A 9,263-nucleotide genomic window follows, 5' to 3' on the forward strand; every position below is an offset into this window, starting at 1 on the left:
TTACCTCCAGTGCTGTTTTCTGAGCAGATAGGTAGAAATCCTCTAAAAGCCCTGACTGCAGGACAGAGATTTTGCCTATTCTGGGCTGAGACAACGTTGGGCTTTCCCTCTATCCAATAGTTTGTGGCAGGGCTGAGCAAAAGGAATCTTGAATAGGTTATGTGAAGAGCTTCCCACCTCAGTACAAGCAGATTGTGGCAAGAGGTCCTGCCTTTACCTTCCTACATATGTGTGCAGATGAAGGATGAGTCCACCCAGCCACATGCATGCATAACTCCAGCCCATCTGATTGCTTTTATTCTCAGTGCTCAGACACATAACAGCAATATTTGAGTCTAAGCACAAAGCTGTTTTACTGTGGTAGAAGACATTATGTTTTCTTTGCATTTGATAGGGGCTGAGCATGTACCAGTACCCAGTCACAGCTGATTTTGTGGGATCCCAAAGAAGCACTGGCAGTAAAGCTGTGGAATTAGGGTTGCATGGCACACCTGAAATGTTTTGCTCAGGGCACAGGCGTCCCCAGTCCCAGGGGCTTGGTTCTTGATGCTCAGCCAGTAATGAATCCCATCATATCCTCATCACCACACCATGTGGTGAGGACACCAGCTGCTCTGCAGGGTCATTGCTCACCAGGTTACGTGGGTACCACAGCCTCCAGCTTTTGCTGCTCAGGGATCTAAACCATGCTGGTTGACACAAACACCTCCTGCACATCTAATTCTTATCACATTCAGAACTTTTGTTTCTTTTTCATTCAGTGAAAAATGGCTGATGGCTGTGGTGACAAATGAGCATCTTCCTCTGTCAGAGCCAAATTCTGTGGGGAGTGACAGGTAGAGCTGAGCTTGCTTCCCAACAGGGAGCCCCTGAAAGTCCTTTCTCTCTGCTTTCCTATGAGGCTATGCTGCTTTGAGGAAACATTTCTGAGGAAAGCTATGAGTAGTGAGAAAGCACAAGCTGTACTTTACAATGCTGAATAATTCACACATCAGTATATGGACAGAAAGCTGTAAATTATTTCACACTTAGATGAAAGATAAACTATCTTATTATAAGAAATTAACTGATATAGGCTCACTTATCTCCTGGGCTTCATGTCTGAACCTAGCCTGAAGAGATGGATACATAATTCCCATGTCAAGCAACAGCATTGCTATTGGTCTAAAAGTATATCAAGAGAAGACATCCTTGTAATCTGAAGACATACATAATTTACTGTTACACATCTATATCATTCTGCTATTTTGTACAGAAACCCAGATTTACACAACAGCATTTAATAAATACAGCTCTTGGCATTAGCTGGATTGTCATATATTTTACAAGAATTTCAAGCCTTACTTAACTTAGAGTTGCTGCAATGCACAGAGGTACCATGGAGTCAGAATTCATCTAATCCCCTGAGGTAAAACAAATGTCACAGGTAGCAGCCAGGTCCTCCTCCTCTGAAATGCCTCCACCAAACATCAGTGCCAGGAACCAATGCTGACCTATGCTGAGGCATTTTGACTTCTGCTTGATGTTGCAATGATATTCCCAGCACTCTTGTTAAAATTCATGGGCTCAGCTCAGCTCCTGAGTCTGTTCCAAGCTCAAAAGCACTTCTGTCCTCTACTAGAACCTGCTGTGGTCTCTGCTATGATTTACTAACTTCATATATCTGATTTCAAGGTTCATTAGAATTTTTTCAAGTGGAAGACTTTGTGACAACTGGCAGAGTCTGGATATAGCAGGGAGTAAACACTCAAAACCCAGACTGAGGAATTAACCTGAAAGTATCCAAATCCATGGATGTGTGTTGTGAGTCCCTCTTCCCTAATGCTGTCTAGTGAATCTGCTCTATACAGGAGCAAAGGAAAACTATGGCCCATGAAGGAAATTACAAAATATAAAGGGAGAATTTATACCTCTACAAATGAAAAAGGTGAATAGATTTGGTCCTATCTTCCATGTACAAATACATGGAATACTGTACAGGAACATAAGACTGGACAGGAATTCTTCCATTGTCATGCCCAGTGTCCCAGGCACAATTTAATCTGCTAGAGATTTGACTCCCCCTGTCTCTTCAGCTGACAAATCTGACTTTGCCTGTTTCTCATACCATCATCTCCCTCTTACACACAGAGGCAATTAATAGCACAGAAGGGTGCTTGGAAAGACACAATACAACTTCTTTCTGTGCTGTTCTGGGGAGCTTTACCCAGTGAGGACTCCTCCTGCAAAGCCCACAGAAAATAAGGCCACCATAGCTCACATATCCACTTTCCAGACACCTTTATCTCCATCTGGCTGGAAGTTCCTGAGGAGGATCATCTCTGAAGATGTGTTTATGATTCTAGTCCATCCTTATGTAACATTATACACTGTAGTCATTGCTAATATCAACAGCTATTTCACTACCAATTCTCAATTTGCAAAGCACAGTGTCTGCAAATTACCCTTGATTTTTTTGCATCATTTACAGAAAACAAACCTCCCAAAAAATGTCAACATGTCCATCTTATTTTTCACTGCAGCCTACTTATAATTCAGCATTTTTGAAACACTAGATTTGCTTATTGCTGTCTTTGCACAGAATAATGTTCTGTTATCATAGTATTTATATCAGAAAATACCAACAGCTAAATTTGTAAAAACAAAGTTGAATAACATTGGATTGATTTGAATACACTTTGATTAGCAACCATAAAAGGTTGCTTATAAAATAGAATGGCCTGGAACTGCAGCTTCCCATTTCCTGATATCACAGATGTCCTGTTATTATGTCTCAGTCAACAGATATGCCAACAGCATGGCAGCTACCAGACTTTGTAAACTTCCTCCAAAGTTTGTATTGCCAACTATTCTGACTATGATATGGACTCCCACAATTACTTCCACCAGAAAATACAATAATTTGTAAGAGGTAGAAACCTGTTGGATATAAGCCAGTACTCCTGTATTGGTAAAATATTAGTAACTTAATAACAATATATCAGATGCTTTAACATGAAGGAAAGGCTAAAAATAGCTGTCATTATCCCAGGTGGAAAGACAGAAATTATCTTTCAGACTTATCTCTAAATTAGCATTTACAAATCAGCAAAGACTGAGTCCAGTCTGAGGATCATCAATACACACTTCAGTCTGGAACTCAGCAGAAAGGTATCATTGACCCAACTGAAACTCAAGTTTGATCATCTTTTTCAGTTTCAACAAGGGGACAAATGGCTAAAAGATGTGGCTGGAACCCCTGATTCTTGTCTGCCCTTCCTCTTGCTGTGAGACCTGTGTTTACTACTGGTTGGCTGAAGGCTAAAATCTCTACAAAGTACCTGTTTGTTTGCCTATTTCTGCTGTCATTTTTGTAGAGCTCCCCTGTTTCTCTGTGTAATCAGATACTGTGTGTTTATTAACCATTAGCACAGATCCCTCCAGGAAAGAGACAATGCAGTACTTACATGAAACAGGACTCAATACATGAGGTTTAGGTTCTACCAGATGGCCAATGTAAAAAAACCCCATCACTGTGTGTTTGCCAGCAGTTCCACCAGGACAATATCCCCAGAACATGAATGAAGTAGTGACTCCATGCACACGTGTCCCTCTTGGTGTTCTTGTGGTTCAGGAGTCCCTGGGGGCTCCTGCACAGTGTTCCAGTGCCTCAGGCTGGAGCAGCCTCCAGGTGCCCACCAGCTCCAGGGGCAGGATGCTCTGCTTGCTCAGAACCAAAAATCAGTGATGAAGAGACAAGAAAATGTACCTTATCTGTACCATATCTTGCTTGTAAGTAAATAGAGAATCCAGGTTTCCAGCTTGGCCAGTCCAGTTTTGCCATAAACAATGCATTCACTGTAACCTGTAGCCCCCTGAAGTGAAATATTGAAATAAACATATAACATTAATTTCTTCCAGAAGGTGCATTTATCTCATTTAATAGTTTCAGAGCCACATTTCCTTCTCCTTCCTCCAAAAGCCAATCTTGCTGCTAGAGATTGATTTTATTCTGTTATTTCCTAATACTCTGGGTAGTCAAAACCAAAGTGTTATTTCTACTTGGCTTGATCTTCTGTTCTTGAATTAATGCAATCTGTTCCAGAGGTAAACATCATGACTATTTAATAAAAGATACATCTATATTGAAGGGCAAAGCCAGGCATTGTGACAACAAACCTGGTACCTCAGGCCACAGAATAACAGATGAAATTATTTAAACACAAGAATTTGTTGTGGCATCTTGCAGGGGCTTGAAGATAATTTCACTCATTTCCCATAGGAGACAGATCTCAACTTAATAAAATTTTTCTTAAGAAAAAGAGAATAACAAATGAGGATTTTACTGACAGACTGAGGAAATACTGCTTGTGAATTATTTTTGACACAGATTCAAAAGTTACAGGCAAAAAGAACATTTCCTTTGTTTATGAATACAAGCTTCACTTTATTGAGATTCTGCTGTTTTTTAATAGATAGGTCAAAACAAGTTTAAATGATTCCCTGTGTTTTCATGGCGCATTGCTTTGCATTTGAAATTGGGCATGGGAACCACCCCAAGGAGAATGGCAAGGCAAGAGGTTTGCCTCTGAGCCAGGGAGAATTTCATGGCCTGACAAGGGTGTGTGTGCCCGTGCTCTGGGGGGTGTGGGGCACAGCCACTGATATCACCAGCACCCACTGCTTTCAACCAGTCATGAACTTCATTACTTTTCAAGTATGTTGGATTATGGTATTACAAATACAAGGAACAACTAGGATCAGCTAAACTACCTTCTTAAAATCCATTAGGTGGTCCTAAGGCAGGACATCAAGCAACACGGAGAGAAAAATGAAAATTGGACATAGGAATAGGCAGAATAATTTGACAGAATGATGTGTTTGCAAAATGTAATCATTCTAGATGTATTCTAGGCAAAAAGTGTTTTGTACAGCTAGATTGCAGCAATTGTCAATGTATCTAAATATGAATGAAGGTACACAGAAAAGACACTTTAAATTACATGACAACCCCACTTCTGAAATACCCTTGTCTTTCTTCCCTTTCTTTTTTTCTTATGTGAACTTGCTTACACAGACACATAATTTCATAAATTGAAATTCATAAATTGTCAGTTTGGAAATATTCAACCTGCAGTGAAGAAGTTTCATTCTCTAACACTGAAATAGTAAATTAGATTACAAATATATTAATAGAATAATATTTACATTACTATAATATAGAACTGAAAAGTCAGAATTCTCACGTGAAATCAACTTGCAAATATAATTCAATTTAAATTAGTTGCATTTTCTCAAAGATTTTTTTCCTCTGGCCTACAACAAATATAGGACCAGGGTGGATCCCTGAAGGAGTTAGGCAATAAGCTACAGTTGGTGCTGCTTTACATGATTAATGTCAAGATCTGAATGATCAGAACCCAAACTCAGTTTCTGCCCAGCCTCTCAGTGCACTGAGAGCTGTTTTCAGCACCAGCATTTCTCATGTGCCCTAACCTGTCTCAGCATGGGTGGCAGCTGTGATGCCACTTCCATCTGAAAGGACCTGCATTTCCACATGTACTGCTTCAGAGTGCTGACGAGAGCTAAGGTCTCCTCAGAAGGAGCCACAAACTTTGAATAAGGCTCTATACATGCTGCTTATCACTTGCTGTCAACCACAGTTTAGCACACAGCCATTTTCTGTGAGTGGAGAGTTTGTAGTCCCACAGTGTCTTCTGCCCAAAGGCAATCAAGTGTGTGTTTTCTATATGAGTCCCCTTACCACTAAGCTAAGAATTGTTTTGGGAAGGGGCCAGACTGACCCAGGGAGACTGAGGGAATTCTTCTCAAATCTGGCTTAGGTTAAAGTCTCAGTGAAGCCTATGATTCTCCTGAGAGGAAGCTGTGGCATTCCTTGAGAAGCAGAGAAACCTGCACTGCAGTTCTTGGCTACTTGATTTTGCACCAAGGAGTTACTTGGCTGTGACAGGAGGCAGGAATGAGGAGGTGCCATGACAGTCATGCCGTGTCACCTTTGTGCTTGCTCCCTCTCTTTCTGGTCAAGTGAATATTTGATTAGCTGATATAAAGTCAAAGGATTTCAGATAGAGTCAGTTGCAGAAAACAGGAGAGTTTTACACGGCCGCATTTGTCGCCCCTCAAGCGAAACACGAAACCCCCTGTTTGTGATCAGTCCTACTCTTAGAAAAGAGCAAACCCAAAATACCCAATACTTTTATTGATGTTTTAGGAGACACGTCCCCCATTAGAGGAGTCATTGTCTCTGCTGTGTTTGGAAGAACAAAGGGTCAGTGGCAGAGGGAGGGCAGCGAGCAGCGTTACCTCATGCAGGATGAGAGGAGAGCTCAGGAGGCACTCACAGGAACGTTTGTAAATCCCAGAGGGCACTGAAGTGTCTGTGCTGTGGTATGAATTAAAGCTAACAAATTCTGATGTCCTTTGAAAATCTAGCTATTGACCCAAGGCACTGTCCAGAGCAACAGATTCACCCTCAAGAAAATGCAAGATAAAGATTTTTGAATATTTCACAGCTGCAGAATATCCCAGACATTCCATGTTTACTGGACACATTTGAAAGGTCTATTCCAAATTTATGAGTCAATCAGCTTGATAACTACTGTGTTAAAATAATTAAATATACTGGATAAAAAATAAAATCTCAGAGGAACTGGAAAAGGAATAAAGCGGTTTCAGGTTCCTGGCCATATTTAAGCACAGCAGGTAGAAGCAGGATAAAGTGCTGTTCCTATGGGAGATGGGGGCTTCCACTTCACTGGTTCATGATTATGGGGACTCAATAACTTGTAGAAATAATTTCAAAGCCACAGTAAAAGCTGAAAGAGAGAGTAAGGAAGCACAGACTGGGTACAATTGGGAAGGCACATTGGGTACAAATTGATGCACTACTAAATTCCACGGGTTAACACCTAGAAGGGAAAAATATATATATTAATAGGTCTAATCAAAGAGTGGATAAACATCTTGGGCCCAATGGTAGACAACAGCCTGTGGTCAGCTGCCAGGCTGCAGAGAGCAGCTTTGATTTCAGCAGCTCACCAGGATGATTTTTTGTTAAGTGGCATCAGAAAAATGTGGTTTTACAGACAAACTATCTTCATTGTTCAGCTCCCCAGAGAAACAAATACAGAGAGTGCATAATTCCCCTGCATGACCTCCTTAATGCAGGCTGGGAAATAGCTCTGGAAGCAAGGCACGCTTTGGACAGGCTACTGCGTTATTCCTTTTAGGAATGATATCATCTAGTCAGAAATGGAGCCTCAGTGTTTCTGGAAATTGAAATTCTCTCAGTGGAGAATGGTTGTTTTCTATGGGGAATAAAACATTACCTCTCTGAGGAATTTTTACAGAAAAAAAATACTAATAGAATTCTATACTTGAGCATGACCAAGGGGTGTTGAAAACTCAAAGGAAGACCAGGAATGGAGTATACTGGCCAACTTCAGATACAAATACAGAAATAAAAAGTCAATGTTGAGTAAAACCCTGAAATATGTTAAAAATGGCATCATAGCAACCAGGAAAGCTCATGAAAGTCTCACCTTTCATCAAAGTGTGGAGCAGAAACAGCAACACAAAACAGGTGCATTCCATCATATCTATCAGCTGATATTGATGGCTGCTACTCATGGTCAGACATAGTGCACCTGACAAATTTCTGCTGTATACACTTGATATGATCCAGAATATACTTGTCACTGATACAGTGCCTGAAATTGAGAACTCATGAATATACAAATTTCATTTATGATTAAACATGCTTGCAACACAACAGCTTAAGTAGAATCTATGTGAGCTTTTTTCTAAAGGTGTTTAAAACACAAACCAAAGAAGCTCTATTAGTATCAACTTTTCAAATGAAGGCAACACAAAATATTTTATTTACTCAGTGTCTGGAACTGTGAACTAAAGGTGATGTCACTCCCCAGTTTGGTAAGATGATTTTTTCATTATGTCAGCTGGATATCAGCTGTAAATTGGATCCTCCAGACTCACATTGATGTTCAACTCTAAGAACAGTTAGGGTAGTGGTTTTAGCATTCCATGTTTTTTGAAAGACAGGATGCATCATTCCTTTCATCCATGCTTAAAAAAACCCCCCAAAAACTCATAGCAGTGCTGTACCCCAAAATTGCTTCAAAGTGGTAAATCCTAATATTTTTCTTATCATTTGAGACTTGATGTCTAAGATCAAGAAAAGGGCAAGATTTTAGATTCATGTCATATACCTTGTTAGAAGTATGGTGAGTTGGCTCTAAATTTTGGTAAAAACTCCTAAGTCTAGTAATTCAGTAGTGGAGTGATGGATTCTACTTCAGTGTCAAGTTCATTTTCTCAAGACAGTTCTGATGACAACTCTATCCTTGATAGGATTTAATCAGTCTGCTCCCATTAAATCCCTGGAACAGCATTACTTATACATATGGCACATGTTTAATCTCCTATGATTAAGTGACTCCCAAAAAAGCAAAGAGATAGCTAAATGAAGAGGAGTTGAAGGGTTATTATTCTTCTAGCAGGATGACAGGTCTCTCACATCTCCTCATTTTTTACATGGCAGTGCTGAGGGGTGGTTGGCTTGTCTTAGATTTCTCTCTGGGTTATAGAATGGAGCAGTGGGCTCTGAATTAGCAGAAGGAGCCAGTTGAGTCATTTTGATCCCATCAGACTGTAGTCTTCAAACCCTCAGCCTACTCTGCTCTGAAATATCTGCTCCTCAAAGAAAAGGGGAGACGAAAAAAGGAATAAAAACAAGGCACCAAGCATGTCACAAAAAACCATGAGAAGCAGAGTGAGATATTTTCCTTTCAGACATCACTGTATGTCTCATGTGTTGTAGACAGAGATGGATCAATGAGTGGACAGACCAGGTTTTATTTCTTCTTGAAGTCAAAAGGGGACTACAGCACATGAAAACCAAAGCAAACAGGGAAAGCACTCAGGCACTAACAGGTATTAAGAGAAACTGCAGAAGTTACCTTGACAGAGCAATATCATTGTAAAAATACAAACACCCCATGGCTGGCTGCTATTTGATGCAACTTTCAAGCACTCTAAGGTCGCATCATGGATGCACAGACTGCAGATGGCTCACAAAGAACCTGCAGTGACACTGAACATGCAAGGACCACTTCCAGGGACTGCCTTTTGCTCTTCTGTGGAAGAAGTAGTGTGTAAGGCTATGGAAGTGAACTGCTGGGGAGAAAAAGGGAGTTAAATAGAGGATTTTTGTGCAAGACTAATCTATTTTAGAGGAAAGGTAT

This window comes from Agelaius tricolor, unplaced genomic scaffold (genome assembly GCF_023055355.1).
Source record: "Agelaius tricolor isolate 1412-34295 unplaced genomic scaffold, bAgeTri1.0.p SCAF_24, whole genome shotgun sequence".
In the NCBI taxonomy this organism is placed as follows: domain Eukaryota; kingdom Metazoa; phylum Chordata; class Aves; order Passeriformes; family Icteridae; genus Agelaius; species Agelaius tricolor.